Source organism: Anolis sagrei, chromosome 10 (assembly GCF_037176765.1).
Source record: "Anolis sagrei isolate rAnoSag1 chromosome 10, rAnoSag1.mat, whole genome shotgun sequence".
Taxonomy (NCBI): Eukaryota; Metazoa; Chordata; class Lepidosauria; order Squamata; family Dactyloidae; genus Anolis; species Anolis sagrei.
The window spans coordinates 12,668,336-12,686,092 of record NC_090030.1 but is presented as its reverse complement, the minus strand read 5'-3'; the positions used below and the strand labels follow the sequence as shown (position 1 = coordinate 12,686,092).

Here is a 17,757-nt window from a genome sequence, read left to right as displayed (position 1 = left end):
ATTGTAATGAAGTCCCGCTCTTAATACTCCGTGATCTTCAATGTCCTTTACAAGCAACGCTCTTTAAAAAATTAATCTATAATAATCTAATTCAAGTCACTTAAAATGGATAACTCTGCTCCAATTATTATATTGGTAAAGGTTTTTACATAATGTGAGCTCTAATATAGACACTTAGCACTAATACAGTAGTTTACAACATACTGTATGAATAGCTAATTAAATGTCTAAGTAGCAGTAATGGAAATGCATTATCAATACAAGGAAAGTATCAATGATGTAAGGCATTCATAAAACTTTATGGCACTATTTAATCTACTTTTATAGGTACTACATTATACCGGCAAGATGAGCAGGCAGGACAACACACGAAGGAAGGTGACACCGAAGAGAAGAGCTTCCTCTCTTCCAGAACAGATCGTGACCTTTTTTTCCACCTGCAGAAATATTCACGCATTTGAAAATGGAAATCAAGTATTTTCCCTATGGCATTAATAGATTTTACTTGTTATATTGTACAAGAGTTTTACTCCAAGGCTGCTAACTAAAAAAGAAGAGATTTAAAGATGGGCTCAAAGCCAACCTCAAAAACTCTGGCATGGACACTGAGAACTGGGAAGCCCTGGCCCTTGACAGCTCCAGCTGGAGGTCAGCTGTGACCAGCAGTGCTGCAGAATTTGAGGAGGCACGAGTGGAGGGTGAAAAAGAGAAACGTGCAAGGAGGAAGGCGCGTCAAGCCAATCCCGGCCGAGACTGCCTTCCACCTGGAAACCAATGCCCTCACTGCGGAAGAAGATGCAGAGCAAGAATAGGGCTCCACAGCCACATACGGACCCACAAGAACACTGGAAGACAATCATCCTCGGAAAGCTAACTAAGTTATCTATATTTTGTTAGATGGAAGCAAATGAACTGCAATGGAAGGATGCCACTTCCTGACATTTTCCTTTTTATATAGCCAAGCCATTCGATCAAAAAGTCATAGAATTATAAAATCATAGAGTTGGAAGAGACCTCGTGGGCCATCCAGTCCAACCCCATTCTGCCAAGAAGCTGGAAAATTGCATTCAAAGCACCCCTGACCTCAAGTAAACTGCCCAAACTCCACCAGTGTTCACATTTGGGCATATTGAGTATTCGTGTAGAGTTTGATCCAGATCCATCATTGTTTGAGTCCACAGTGATCTCTGGATGTAGGTGAACTACAACTCCAAAACCAAAGGACACTGCCCACCAAGCCCTTCCAGTATTTTCCGTTGGTCATGGGAGAACTGTGTGCCAAGTTTGATTCAATTCCGTCATTGGTGGGATTCAGAATGATCTATAAATCCCAGCAACTACAACTCCCAAATGATAAAATCCATTTTTTTGAGTGAAGGACATGCATTGGGTTGTTAGGTGTCTTGTGTCCAAATTTGGTGTCAATTCATCCAGTGGTTTTTGAGTTCTATTAATCCCACAAATGAACATTACATTTTTATTTATGTAGATTATTTTACTGACACAAAATCACAATATGTCACAGCAAACAAGATCTCTGTGCTGAATTTCGTATCACAAAATCACACTTCCCAAGCGTCTAGGACTGTGTGATGATTTTTTTTTTTTTGTCGTGTCAGGAGTGACTTGAGAAACTGCAAGTCGCTTCTGGTGTGTGAGAATTGGCCGTCTGCAAGAACGTTGCCCAGGGAACGCCTGGATGATTTGATGTTTTTATCATCCTTGGGGGAAGCTTCTCTCATGTCCCCGCATGAGGAGCTGGAGCTGACAGAGGGAGCTCATCCGCCTCTCCCCGGATTCAAACCTGAGACCTGTCGGTCTTCAGTCCTGCCGGCTCAGGGGTTTAACCCACTGCGCCACTGGGGGCTCTGTGTATGATGATGATGATGGTGATGATGGTGATTATTATTATTATTTCTGCGTTTAATTTTTTTAATTGCCTTGAACAGGCAGGATTACTTTTAACATATGTGTGTTATGGTGACAATTTTTATGCATATTTTGTTTTGTTAATCTTATGGATATGTTGTTTTTACTTTGTATGTTCTGTGATTTTTACTTGGGAACTGCTCTGAGTCCCCTCAGGGAGATGGAGCGGTATATAAACAAAGTTGTTGTTGTTATTATTATTATTATTATTATTATTATTATTATTATTATTGTATGCTGTGCTCTGCCCTGAGTCCCCTTCGAGGCAAGAAGGGCGGAATATAAATCTTTTAAATAAACAAACAAACAAACAAACAAATAAGAATTTGGAGGCTGGATGGCCATCAAAATGCAAAGATGCAGAATGGGGACAATGCCTGGCTCGAGAGCAATACGTGTGAAAAAGATCTTGGAGTCCTCGTGGACAACAAGTTAAACATGAGCCAACAATGTGATGTGGCGGCAAAAAAAGCCAATGGGATTTTGGCCTGCATCAATAGGAGCATAGTGTCTAGATCTAGGGAAGTAATGCTACCCCTCTATCCTGCTTTGGTTAGACCACACCTGGAATATTGTGTCCAATTTTGGGCACCACAATTGAAGAGAGATGTTGAAAAGCTGGAATGTGTCCAGAGCAGGGCGACTAAAATGATCAAGGGTCTGGAGAACAAGCCCTATGAGGAGCAGCTTAAGGAGCTGGGCATGTTTCGCCTGAAGAAGAGAAGGCTGAGAGGAGATATGATAGCCATGTATAAATATGTGAGAGGAAGTCACAGGGAGGAGGGAGCAAGCTTGTTTTCTGCTTCCTTGGAGACTAGGACGCGGAACAATGGCTTCAAACTACAAGAGAGGAGATTCCATCTGAACATGAGGAAGAACTTCCTGACTGTGAGAGCCGTTCAGCAGTGGAACTCTCTGCCCCGGAGTGTGGTGGAGGCTCCTTCTTTGGAAGCTTTTAAACAGAGGCTGGATGGCCATCTGTCAGGGGTGATTTGAATGCAATATTCCTGCTTCTTGGCAGAATGGGGTTGGACTGGATGGCCCATGTGGTCTCTTCCAACTCTTTGATTCTATGATTCTATGATCTGTCGGGGGTGCTTTGAATGCGAATTTCATAGAATCAAAGAGTTGGAATAGACCTCATGGGCCATCCAGTCCAAACCACTGTTTAAAATCTCCCCTGACAGATGGCCATCCAGCCTCTGTTTAAAAGCTTCCAAAGAAGGAGCCTCCACCACACTCCAGGGCAGAGAATTCCACTGCTGAACGGCTCTCACAGTCAGAATTTCCTGCTTCTTGGCAGGGGGTCGGACTGGATGGCCCACAAGGTCTCTTCCAACTCTAGGATTCGATGATTCTAAGAAGAAGGCTCGTTTTTTTTGACAAGAATGTTTACATAGACCCAAAGGAAACATTGACTCAGGTTTTTTGGGGGGTTGATTTTTGGACTAATACACGAGTATATAAGTATCTTGTGTTTATGAAAACACAGAAAGAAAGTGACCACATTCCATCCCTAAAGTGAGGTCTCCCAATTTATGCTGAGGACAGCTCTGCTTGAGTGCCCCATTGCAGGCCAACGGAGACCAAGGCCAACAGCTGCCGATGTTGGAATGAATAAGGGCCGCTTGAGAGGGTGCCATTTGTCTATGGGAGCCCAGTGGAGCTTTGAGCAGAGATCCTCAACTCCTATTAATATTCCCAGCTTTGGCTGGTGCTGTGATTGGGTGATGGAGTGGATGATTGCTGCAGATTTCGTTCAGCGCAATCAGCTACACATGAATGCCACCCCGATGGATTATGTGCCTTGCCGTTGATGAATATGCATGACCTTGGAGCAAGGCAACCTCAGGCTGATTTTGGCCAGGTAAAAGGACCTCGCGTCCTCAGTGCTTCCAAAGGTAAATGTTATTTGAAGAGCTGGCCGTTTGACAGAGTGCGTCAAACCCCGCATAAACAGAGGGTACATTTAGCCATAGCATGGATCCTCTCAGGAACAGCTCGAGTGTTGTTTTCCAGCGACTGGCCAACCCAGATGACTAGCAAAGTAACTGTATAAACATTTATATTGGAAATCAGATCTATTCACAAAGGTATTTTATTTTTTAAAACCCAAACACAAATGTGGCTTTGACTGGGATCCAAGGGCTGTTTTAGGCTTCCATCCCAACAGGACATTGACACTGTGTTGCTTGGAACGCGTCCCGTGTCCCCTGCAGGAAAGCAATCTGCCGATTTGCATATCAAAGCAAAGGGAGAAGCCAACCCAACAGACCTGGGAGGGGAAGTGGAGCTGGGGGGAAGTCTCACTTCTGGACAACTCTTGATTACAAAGAAATACAACCCACGTCCCTTCTTCTTCTAAATACCATCCACTTAATGGGTTCCCCCTCTCACACTTGTTTGATTCTCAGGGAAGTCATTTCCCATCAATCCCCACTCCATCCCACTTCCAGGTAATCTCTATATCTAGAACTTCGAAGGATAGCAGAAGGTTCTGATTGAGTGCTTACTTAGGCAATCCCTCGTAGTCCGAGTAGGATAGTCTTCCAAGATCGGTGTCATGGCGGTGGGTCCATAGGTGACTATGGAGCCCTATTCTTGAACCTGTATGTTCTCCCGCAGTGAGGGCATTGGTGTCCAGGTGGAATGAGATCCCAGTCGGGGTTGGCTTGACACGCCTTCCTCTTGTCACATTTCTCTCTTTCGCCCTCCATTCGTGCCTCTTCAAATTCTACAGCACTGCTGGTCACAGCTGACCTCCAGCTGGAGCACTCAAGCCTTCTCAGTTCTCAGTGTCTATGCCAGAGTTTTTAAGGTTGGCTTTGAGCCCATCTTTAATTCTCTTTTCCTGCCCACCAAAGTTTTACATTCTTGAGTTCGGAGTAGAGCATCTGCTTTGGGAGATGGTGGTCGGGTATCCGGACAACGTGGCTGGTCCAGTGGAGGCAACGCTGATGGAATTGTTCTAGGAGTTTCATGTGACATCTGTAGATAGTCCATGTCTCGCAGGCATATAGCAGGGTTGGGAGGACAACAGCTTTATAGACAAGCACCTTGGTATCCCTACGGATGTCCCGGTCCTCAAACACTCTCTGCTTCATTCGGAAAAATGCTGCACTCGCAGAGTTCAGGCGGTGTTGAACTTCAATGTCAATGTTGACTTTTGTGGAGAGGTGGCTGCCAAGGTAGTGGAAATGGTCAACATTTTCTAACATTACATCATTAAGCTGTATTTCTGGCATTGGAGAGGGATTGGCAGGTGACTCCTGGAAGAGCACTTTGGTTTTCTCGATGTTCAATGACAGGCTCAGCTTCTCATGTGCTTCTGTGAAGGTGTTTAGAGTGGCTTGTAGGTCTTCTTCTGAATGCGCACAGACAATGTTGTCATCAGCATATTGGAGTTCTATAGCAGATGTTGTTGTAACCTTTGTTTTGGCTTTGAGTGCTATAATGTTCTGTTTCAGTTGACACTGACTGGGATCCTAGCTGAGCAGGTAACTCTCCCTTCCACTATCAGGCAATTGTCAATCCTCTGCTGTAACACACTGGTGGATAATGGGGGAAATGGATCAGACTTTGGAGAAGCAGTTGGTCTTGGCTTTGAGGGGAAGAGAAACAAGGCTCCATGGTAGCATCACTAGGGGGGATTCAAAGGGTGTCCCTATCAGAGGGGACCCGTAGTCTAAAATGTCTATAGTTCTAAACCACTGCATTAAACCAGTTTTTCTATGTTTCTGGCTATAAAGAGAACACAACTCCCTGTCGCAAAAACTCAAATGCTTGCCAATTGGGGTTGTGCTTGCAGGGTTAGCCTTGACCCGATTTATGTCCTGGCTTTTGGTGGAGTCTCTGATGCATTCTTGGGAGCCTCCTGAGATCAGGAGGGCAGATATCTGTTTTCACTCTGGAATGCCAAAAGATTATTTATGATTTATTATTTCTTTACTACATTTTTATCCTGCCCTTTTCAGCCCGAAGGCGCCTCAGGGCGACTTAGACTGGCAACCATTAGATGCCGAACACACATAAATACATCGTTTAAAACAGGTTAAATCACATAATAAAATTCATATAAAAACAATTTAAAACTATAAAAATCAATGACTTCCTGGTTTAAATTCATGTCCATTTGCATCATTAAGACATTTAATATTCGTTCACAATACTGAGTTAATCTGGTTACAATGAGGTTTCAAAAGCTTGCTCGAAGAGCCAGGTTTTTACTCTTTTCCTAAAGGTCAGGAGGGAGGGGGCCGTTCTAATATCCCCAGGAAGGGAGTTCCACAGCCGAGGGGCCACCACTGAGAAAGCTCTGTCCCCCGTCCCTGCCAAACATGCCTGTGAGGCAGATGGGATCGAGAGCAGGGTCCCCCCAGATGATCTTAAATTCCTGGAAGGTTCGTAAGGGAAGACACATTCGGATAGGCAAGTTTGGCCGGAACCATTTTCTATTGGCCCATTATGGGGGGGGGGGGGGTTCCCAGGCTCCCCTTCCCATCATTTTAGGCATTGAAGCCGTTTTACTCTAGAGGAGAGGCACTCAGCTGCAGGCAGGCGTGTGCTTTAAGGAGGTTTCTTACCTGTTTCTACTCTAGAGAAGATATGTTTGGCTGCAGGCAGGTGTGCACGCTTTCTGGGCCTGCATGTGACACACACTCTCTCTTTCCAAGGCAAGGAGGCAAGTTCTCATTCTTACTCTAGAGGAGATGTTCAGCTGCAGGCAGGTGCATGCACTTTCTGGGCCCGCACATCAAACACACACACACACACACACTTTCCAAGGCAAAGAGGCATGGAGAACCACATGCTCACAAAAAGTAGGCGAGGAGCTTGGATCGGCTCCCGCTTGCTTTCGTGTTGAGCTGGTTTTTGTACCAGGAAGGGCCTTCCCGTTACGTGCTCCCAAAGGTAATGAAAGTAATGAAAGAACAGATTAAATGAAAGAAAAAGGTTTCGCACACAACTCTATTGCCAACTCATATTGGGGCACAATTGAAAGTGCTGATTTTGATTTATAAACCCCTATATGGCTTGAGCACCGGGACTGTGGCGCAGCTGGCTGGGAGTCAGCTGCATTAAGATCACTACTGACCAAAAGGTCATGTGTTCAAAGCCAGCCCGGGTCGGAGTGAGCTTCTGACCATTGTGTGTAGCTTTGCAGCCCGAAAGACAGTTGCATCTGTGAAGTAGGAAACATAGGTACCGCTTATGTGGGGAGGCTAATTTACGATGCTATAAAAATCTCCAGCAAGCATGCAAAGAATGACAAAGCACTTCCTCAGTGTCACAAATGGACAGTGAAGCTCCCCTGATGGCCAGAATACCCTCACGGAAGCTGGAAAGTTAAATAGCCTCTGTGTATCTCTCTATATATGTTATGTGTCTATGGCATTGAATGTTTGCCATGTATATGAACATTGTAATCCGCCCTGAGTCCCCTGTGGGGTGAGAAGGGTGGAATATAAATAATGTAAATAAATAAATAAATAAATAAATAGAGTACAGGTTATTTGAAGGACTGCACCTCTCTTTATGGGCCTGTTAAAACACTGTGATTCTCTGGAGAGGGTATTTTTGGTGATTGTTACCAGACACTGGAATGGTCTCCCTAGGGAAGCCCGTCCGTACTTGCCTTTTATTAACAGGTAAAAACATTAAACTGTCTTCAGGCATTTGCAAATTCCTGAGAGCAGGCTTGTAAAAGAGTTGTGCTTGTGATATTAAACTAAGTATAACGGCGCTCCATGCAGTCATGCCGGCCACATGACCTTGGAGGTGTCTGCGGACAACGCTGGCTCTTCGGCTTAGAAATGGAGATGAGCACCACACCCTAGAGTCAGACAAGACTGGACTTAATGTCAGGGGACAACCTTTACCTATAAAGATTTACTGTATTTCAATATTTTAATGTTTAATTGTTTAAATGATATTAATGGCTTTTTATATTTATATTTTAATCTATTAATATTGTTGTGAATCAGAATGTTAATATTTATCCTTAACTCTATCCAACATTGCATGGTTCTGTTTATTTTTATTTGGGCACCTTGTAACTGTTCCTTTTAGGGACACTTTATATTATTTGTAATTTGTCACTTTTATATGTTTGCTTATTGTACTTCTGGCAGCTCATCTGATATGCTGTGAGTCACTTTGGGTATGGTTTTGTAAGGAAATGGCATGCAGATAAAGAGATGATGGATTACATTGATAGAATTCTATAGATGGCAATGATTATGATAATCAGTAGTTAGTTTACTAGGTATTGATCGCATTCACTAAGACTATTGACTGTCTGTTACTAATTGGTTTGTTACAGGGAAAATATTGAAAATACACAGATCACAATATAAGAGAGGGATTTGTACACATTTGCTAATGAATCAAAACATCGAAATACTACACATGGCATTTGGCATATGAAGTAAACTTTCGGCATGCATTCATGTTTGAGTTCTCACACCATCTGCTGGCAATGTCTTGAGAACATGGCATGGTGCCATTTTGGCCCAATTCACACAAAGAATTTTATTTCAGCGATATCACTGATGTATACTTTTGTTTCATTTGCAGGTAAACCTTTGTTCCTAAATGTGAGACCACTTATTTACAAAGGTACCAGAATACACCCAAGGGCAGCTAGTTAGTACTTGGATGGTAGGTCAACAATGGCATGAGAGGCCACCGGTAAATACCAAGGGCTATAGGCTGTATTTCAAAAGAAGGAACTGGCATAACCATTTTTGTGTGATCCTTAGAGAATCATAGAGTTGGAAGAGACCTCATGGGCCAACCAGTCCAACCCCCTGCCAAGAACAAGAAAATTGCATTCAAAGCATGCCCGACAGATGGCCATCCAGCCACTGTTTAAAAGCTTCCAAAGAAGGAGCCTCCACCACATTCCGGGGCAGAGAGTTCCACTGCTGAACAACTCTCACAGTCAGGAAGTTCTTCCTAATGTTCAGATGGAATCTCCTTTCTTGTTGTGCTGGTACGGCTGTACCAGGAGCTCCAGCTTCTTTTCCTTTCTATTGAGTGTTTGCATGTATTCCAAAGTTCCATGCATTTTGCAATAAGGTGGCTTCCCTTGGTTTGCAATAATGGGGCCAATGACCCATCAATTATCATTATGTTCTTTAGTTCCGCCCCTTTTTCTGGGTTAAGGAAGGGAAAGGGGGATCTCTAGTTCAGTTCACACAGAGAAGCCTTTCGTACAGGACGTGAATCCGTTCCACCTGTAGAAAGCTTCTTCCTTTGCTGCTTTGCTGGGGGATCCAGTCCCACAGTTCTACAGAGAACTACAGCATAGCCTTTGTTGGGGAATTTAGTTCCACAACTCTACAGCCAACTCTTTGCTGGAGAAATACAGCTCCATGGTTTTACAGCCAGCCTTCGCTGGGAATTGAAAGCCTTCTTTCCTCTTGGAAATCTACTAAAGGACTCTGTTTGGTAAGGACCACTCGCGGCAGCCATAAAGCAATTTGGACCGGGTGTAGGGGCCCACGCCAGCAGAGCTTAAGTTAGATTGCCCAAGGAGAGGTCAAGGATTTCCCTTGTAGAAGGAAGAAACAGTTTATGAAGAAAGTTGCCTGTCCCTTGTGGACAAGATTTAAGCAAGCCATCAGTTGATTCAAAGCCTTGAAGTATTTGTTTGATTTATTGAAGTTTTAAGCAACAATAAAAACTTTGTTGAACTTTCTAAGTCTTTAAAAGAACTTTGTGTGGGGAAATCCGAAAGGCCTCTCAGCCGAGGCACCCCTGGTGTCCCGTTGGGCATTCAGAAAACACGTCCTGTCTACAGACTCTTTCACAGGCCCAGCGCGTGACAGCACACTTGTAGTTTGACAAAACTCTATAAAACTCACATATATGTATGTATATACATGCCTTCCAGTTGCTTGTCAAGTTATGATGACCTTATGAATTTTATAGGGCTTTCTTCGGCAAGGAATATTCTTGAGTTGTTTTTTCTAGTTCCTTTTTCTGAAATATAGCCCACAGCACTTGGCATTCATTGATAGTTTCCTGTCCAGTTCTATCCAGAACTGACCCTTCTTAGCTTCCAAGATCAGACGGGATCTGATCCCTTTAGTTTATTCAAGTTAGAAATTCATGGGGCTACCATAAGTCATAATGTGCCCCCGGTGGTGCAGCGGGTTAATTTATTTATTTATTTATTTATTTGCTATATTTATATACCGCCGTTTCTCAGCCTAGCCGGCGACTCAACGCGGTTTACAACATAATATAACAATCAACCCCTGTGCCGGCAGGACTGGTCGCAGGTTCGAATCCGGGGAGAGCGCAGATGAGCTCCCTCTATCAGCTCCAGCTCCTCATGCGAGGACATGAGAGAAGCCTCCCACAAGAATGGTAACACATCAAAAACATCCAGGCGTCCCCTGGGCAACATCCTTGCAGACAGCAATTCTCTCATACCAGAAGCGATTTGCAGTTTCTCAAGTCGCTTCTGACACGACAAAAAAAAAACCCATAAGTAAACAAATGACTTGGAGGTGTGTGTGTGTGCATACACACACACACACAGGGACATTTCCAAACAAATTGTTTCTGTTCACTTTCTGTGTCTCTTCCTCTTTTGTGAGAGGGGAAAGGGGGGTTTCAAGGTCAACTTTGACACAAGGAGTCTTAAAATCTGTGTTGGATTTTATTTTATCTCTTCAGTTCAGAAGCTCCAGAGATTCACTTATGGAGTTCTAGACTGAAAGAACATTTTCTCCTCCTCCTCCTCCTCCTCCTCTTCTACTTCTTCTTCTTCTTCCTCCTCCTCCTCCTCCTCTTCCTCCTTGTCTTTCTCCTCCTCCTCTTCTTCTTTCTCTTCTTCCTCCTCCTCCTCTTCTTCTTTCTCTTCATCCTCTTCCTCCTCCTCCTCCTCTTCTTTCTCTTCCTCCTCCTCCTCCTCCTCCTCCTCTTTCTTCTTCTTTCTCTTTCTCCTCCTCCTCCTCCTCCTTCTTCAAACATGTATACTCAATGGCTACCACATCCTGCACTCTCCATGTTATTTTAGCCAAATGCTTGCACCGGTAATTCATCAGTAATATGATTTTTCCCCCTTTCCTTCAGCTCTGAACGATCTGAAAAAGTAGCTTGCTGCTACATGTCCAGTATAATAAAAACTGATGAGAAACAGCCGAAACGTTGCCTTTTCATGCATTCAAGTGGTGCACGATGGCTGGGGAAAAAAGAGTGACTGCTTTGTTAATGGTGCAAATGCTTGATGTTAGATCAGCAGGATTATGTGTCTTTATTATGATTTCTAGCAAATGTAGTTACTGGAAGGTTTATTTATTTTTGATTAAAGTCAAACTGATGAGGGCCAGTAAATTTGAGACTGATGGACTGACCCTAGAAACCAGTGCTTTGGTTCACGGCGTCAACTCCAGAGAGGAACCTAAGAGCTGTCAAAGGGGAAGATGACGCCTATGGCCCCTTCCAGACATTTGAGCAAAACCCCACATTTTCCGCTTTGGCAGTGTGGACTCAAATAACCCAGATCAAAGCAGATATTGTGGATTTTTCTGCCTTGATATTCTGACTTATATGGCTGTGTGGAAGGGCCCTATATCACACTTCTTCTGGATGCTCTCTCTCTCCGGAGTCCGTAATATATGAAATCTTGCTAATTTTACTCTCTCTTTCACCATTAAATAATAAAGAATCACCACATAATATTTTATGTGTAAGTTTTGCATACTAAATACTTGCATTACAGGCTAACCATTTTCTTACTCTTTTTAAAGTTGCCTTTTGCAGGTTGCAAATTATCTGAGAAGTTGTGACAAATTAAACCCAGTTAGGAATTGTTGCACCAACATACATGGATGCCTATGCATTCATATAAAGGCATATATGGCAATGTAATATCTGATTGATTACCCACTAATATCAATTGTTTAAAAATATACAGTCTCAGATGAAGTCAAAGGCATACTCTGCATTATTATATATATTTAAAAGTGAGGCTGAAGAGATATAATAACAAGGGACCATCTTGGAAGTTTCTTCTTCCACCTAATAGATCCAATGTTTGAAAAGAAACAAAGCATGTATAGTTCATTCTCTCTTGTACATTACATTTCCCTTTCTCTAACTCACTTTTCCACATTTGATTTATGCCCTGCTTTCCCCCCAAATAGATCAATAGGTACAGCTTCAGTGAGAAGGTAACAGCACTCCATGCAGTCATGCTGGCCACATGACCTTGGAAGTGTCTATGGACAATGCCAGCTCTTCAACTTAGAAATGGAGATGAGCATCACCCCACACAGTTGGACTCAACTAGACTTAATATCAAGGGGGAAACATTACCTTTACCTTTCTCCCAAAGTGGGACTTATAGCAACTAAAATGTGTTTATCTGTTTTAACCATGTTTAACCCATTGGCACAGTGGGTTAAACCCTTGTGCCAGCAGAACTGAAGACCAACAGGTTGCAGGTTCGAATCCAGGGAGAGTACGGATGAGCTTCCTCTGTTAGCTCCAGATCCCCATGTGGAGACATGAGAGAAGCCTCCCACAAGGATGATAACACATCAAAACAAAATTATCACACCAAGTCAACAACAGAGGGAGAGGGAAGCTTCAGAAGTTCCCCTTGTCCCATTTGGAGGTTTTTTTAGCGTATTGCGCAATCGCGTCTACCATTAACGAATCAGTTCGAAATTTCGGAAATTTCGGAAATTTCAAAATTTTTAAAAGGGAAAATTTCAGAATTATTACAAAATACCAAATGCAAAGGCCACCTAAAAACGAAACGAGTTTAGAAACAATTTTTTCCGTTGTTACCCAGCCCTAGAAATTACCTTCAGCCGATGTGGAGTTTTCCCATGAAGCCAGATTAGGTTTGAGGATGGAGGGAGTGAAAGATAGATTAATTAAACGTTATTTATTTACTGTATTTATATACTGCCTTTCTCACCACTGGGGGAACTCAAGGCGATTTACAACGTACAAATGGCAAAACGGCAACATACAGTACATGAAAAAAAAATCATAATAACGAATTACTACATATAACTATGTAAAATCAGTTAAAATAATTAAACTTAAAATCAATTAAAAACCATTAAACATGAGACATACACAAAATTTAAACATTCAGACAAGCATAAAATCATCCTAGTATAAACATTAAAATCCCATGATCCAGAAATCATATACCGTAGGCATTCTGAGACTCTGTGAGAAGACCTTGAAGCCCAGGTGTGTTCGGCATGATCTCATGAAGTTTTGGCCAGGCTTGGGCTTAAATTAAATGGTGTTTACTTGATGCCTCTCTGAGGAGACAACATTGCCATAAGGATGGCTTTCCTGTCTCGGCTCTCAAGTTCATGATTTAAGTTTCCTGTTTGCCTATGTTCCTGGAAAGGTTTGCCTTGGAAAAAGTTCCTGCTTTGATGCTTACGTATTTATGCCCAAGATTTTGGCTTTCTTGACTTCATGTACTTTGCTCTCTCTCTCTCTCTCTCTTGGATTGCTGCTATTTTGCATATGGATTGCTGTGATTTTGTATTTCCTTCTCTACTGCACTTTTGGGAAATGCCCTTTTTCTCTTTGTACATATTTTTCTTAATAAACTTCTGTAGTTAGTACTACTGGACTCTGATGTGGTACTCTTGTTTTGTTTTGTTTTTTCATGTCAGGAGCAACTTGAGAAACTTCAAGTCGCTTCTGGGTTTCCTTTCTTCGTCCACGCAAACGGTGCCTGCACGGTTTTGGCGAAGCATTTGGGGTGGCAGAGCTGGATTTCCTCCCTGAATCCCAATGGCTTTATTGAAAGGATCCCTGGGATTATTCCTACCAGAATTGTGTAGAGCAACAAACTGAAGAAATTTCAGCCTCAGCAGACTCTGTGGTGCCATACAGAAGATGACCCGTATCCAAGTGGTGGATAACAGTGCTTTTGGAAACACACTCTAACATCGGCCTCCAAAATGCATCCATGTCTACAACGAAAATGGAGTGGGCAAAGTAGGTGACAAAATCCTGCTAACTATCAAAGGGGAAAAGAAAAAAAAAGCCTTAATTGTTGGTCACAAGATGCCCGGTCCTCACATGACCCTCAGGTTTGATTCAGAAAACATAGTGCTTATTGTAGACAATAGGAATCCAGTTGGGACAAGGATTAAAACACTATTACCCTCTTTTCTTTGGAAATGGCAAGACTTCTTGAAGATATTGGCCATTGCCCAGAATGTTGTGTGACAAACAAGGCAATGCAATGTATCATCTTAATAAGTGGCATTTTTCTCACTTTGATTTCTCCAAATTCTGATGAATTAAAATGAAATAAATCTGGGATGTCTTTGTAGAGGTGTGTGAACTAAAAGACTGTTACTAAAAGTTCTGTTCAAGGATATATTGTTCCCTTTTTTGCTAGAGTTGTTCCAACATGGTTTAATTAAAGTTCAGGGTGTCAGTCCATTATTTTTATTGGTATGATGGGTAGCTCAGCCTTTATTCTGTTGCAATATTTCATTTTGTTTATACAAACTTTGTCCAGGCTGTTGCCAGCAAAAGCAACTTCCCAAAACAAAAAAATGATGTTATGGTTTCAATAAAGAGAAATAGAAAATATATTGTCGAAGGCTTTCATGGTTGGAATCACTAGGGTCTTGTGGGTTTTTTCAGGCTATAGCGCCATGTTCTAGGGGCATTTCTCCTGACGTTTCGCCTGCATCTATGGCAAGCATCCTCACTACCTCTGAGGATGCTTGCCATAGATGCAGGTGAAACGTCAGGAGAAATGCCTCTAGAACATGGCTCTATAGCCCGAAAAAACCCCAAAAGAACCTAGAAATAGAAAAGTTAGAGAAGAGAAAACCACTGTTGTGTTCCCATTGTGTTTTTATCAATAAAATAAAAATACCCTCTTTAAGTCACTTCTGGTGTGAGAGTTGCAGTTTCTCAAGGTGCTCCGGACATGAAAAAAGGTGTCTCAAGCTTAGAGTGCAACATATACAAAGGTCTCAGAGCTCAGAACCTGTTGCATAGAACAAAGAGAGGAATCTGCTTCCCACGGCGGCAGCAGAAGCATAAATTATGATTTCAGTCCATCCCTTCCTGTAAAAGCTCTCCAGCCTCTCTGGTGGCTTTTGGGATGACTTGGAGAGGCTGCCAAGTGACAGGAGTTCAGGTTTGTTTGCCCGAGAGCTGCTAGGCTCAGGATAAGCACTAGCCGAAGCCCGAAAAGTTCACCCACTCCGGCAAGGTTACCCTTCTTGATGAGCATTTAAAAAGATAGCTCTAAGCCATTCACAATTATGACCTTGACTAGGAAAATGTAAGTTAATAAGGCTTCAACAAATTATGGTCTTTTTGGTCGATTTGCCTAGTGAACTGTTAATTGTAAAACTGAAAGACATTATGTTCGGCTTTCTCTATCACATCTTTTGTGTTTTAACAGTGACACTTCATTGAGTGCAATTAACAAAGCCTGGGAGATTTATTAACACACTTCTTCATGGCCAATGATCCATTCCACTTAAGACATAACACTGTAAAATGCACATTATCTCCTTTTGGCACTTACAATAATGCTTCATGAACTAGGAAGGCATATGTTAAAACAGATAAAATAGCATTATTAGCTGACAAATCTTACAATTTATTAGACAGTTAATTTATCAGCTTAAAAGACACTTAAAACAGCTGTGCATTTAATGTCTTTTTAATGTATCCAGTAAAACTTGCATAATTGCCTGTAGTGCCATTTATTTTTAGCTATGTTGCAAAATGTCTGCATTTACTGTTTACATCTTCTTTAATTTTTCCTGCAAGGCTCATCAGACCAAAAGTGTGAGGCCCATTGACGGAAGGGCAGGTCACCCGCTCGGAAAACGCTTTCCAAAACCAAACATCGTCCATATAGGGTTGCTTTAGGGCTGGGCGGTTTCGTTTCGTTAATTCGTAATTCGTTAATAATTCGTTAATTTTTTTAATTACAAAACGATAACGAACCATTCTGGAGCATTTTTTTTAAAAACGAATTTTTAAACACGTTTTGTAAATGCTTCGTATTTCGTTATTGTATTCGTTTCGTTATTGTTCTGAGGTCGTTTCGTTATTATTTCCGCATGTCTGGGGCAAGTTTTTTGTTTAATTAGTGAAAAAAAATTATAATATCACACCAACAGTCAACAACAGAGGGAGAGGGAAGCTTCAGAAGTTTTTGGAGGTTTTTTAGCGTATTTCGCGGTTGCGTCCGCCATTAACGAATCGATTCGTTATTGTTTCGGAAATCGATTCGTTAATGTTTTGTAATTTTTTTCACATTTACGAAATTTCGTAAATATCGAACTTTTTAAAAGGAAAATTTTGTAATTATTTTAAATAACGAAACGCAAAAAACCCCAAAAAACAAATCGATTTTAGAAACAATTTTTTCCGTTGTTACCCAGGCCTAGGTTGCTTTGGTAATCATGCGCTGAGTTGGATTGAAGAGGACTTTGCTTTTCTCCCATTGCTCCAGAGGAAGAGGAGGAAGGAGAGAAAATATAGAAGGAGGAAGAGAAAAGATAAACACATAGGGAGGGAGAGAAGGAAAGAGTATTCCCGCTAATATGGGAATGAAGAGACGGACTGCCAAAGGCATAGGATTGGAAACCAGTGCTCCGAGCTCATTGATAAGCCACATGGTTGGGGTATAAACTAACAAGGTTCCAAGGCAACATTAGCAGAGGTGTTTCATTTCATAATTAAGGCAACGGCTCCCGGAGGATCAATCGTAGCAGACCGAAGTACTATCTGTGCAGAAAAGGGAGGGTGGGTTAAGAATCCACATTTAATGACTCTGGTGCATAAATTGGCTGTGTTTGTTTATTACTCCCTCATTTAATGGAACCTCTGTTAGGTCTTCCCAACCCTTTTTTATTTTTATGTTTTCCCCTTTTCTAACAGAGTCACGGTGACATTTTAAAAAAAGAAATAGGGGAGAAAATGAAAGAGCGCTGAATCATCAAAATAAAAATAAGGTGGGCATAGCCGTTCTCATTCGTTGTCAGATTATCTGTAATCATTGTATAAATATTTTATCTTCTTCCTAGCCGAGCGAACGAGAGAGGTCCCAAAGCAACTGAAAAAAGCAATGCCTGCAGGTTGTATGTATGTTAAGGAGTTTGGCCACATTCCATCAGAAATAGTTCAGTCACTCTGTGGAGTTCAACAATGCATTTCTTTCACACATATTTGGCTCTCACGGCCACTGGGCCAGAGCTAGGAAGTAACTGGCTTCAACTAACAAGTTACTTGTAATGAATTATTTTCTACCCAGATTAGAAATAGAATTGTTGAATGCTTTCATGGCAAGGATCACTGGGTTTTTGTAGGCTTTTTCAGGCTATATGGCCATGTTCTAGAGGCATTCTCTCCTGACGTTTCATCTGTATCTATGGCAAGCATCCTCAGAGGTAGTGAGGTGAGGATGCTTGCCATAGATGTAGGCGAAACATCAGGAGAAAATGCCTGTAGAACATGGCCATATAGCCCGAAAAAACCTACAACAACCCAGAAATATAATTATTTCAAAAATATAATGTTATGATTGCACCTTAGTACTTCTTTCCCAGTGTTACTGTGACTTTTAGTTACTTTTATGTGGCGCAGTGGGTTAAACCCCTGTGCCGGCAGGTCGCAGGTTCGAATCCAGGGAGAGGCGGATGAGCTCCCTCTATCAGCTCCAGTTCCTCATGCGGGGACATGAGAGAAGCCTCCCACAAGGATGATAAAAACATCAAATCATCCAGGTGTCCCCTGGGCAACGTCCTTGCAGACAGCCAGTTCTCTCATACCAGAAGCGACTTGCAG

General features: G+C 42.2%; 1 pseudogene; it reads left to right on the top strand.

Annotated features, from left to right (window-relative positions):
• The first annotated feature begins 13,784 nt into the window (after positions 1–13,784).
• Positions 13,785–14,157, top strand: LOC132763155 (large ribosomal subunit protein uL14m-like; annotated as a pseudogene).
• Positions 14,158–17,757: the final 3,600 nt, after the last annotated feature.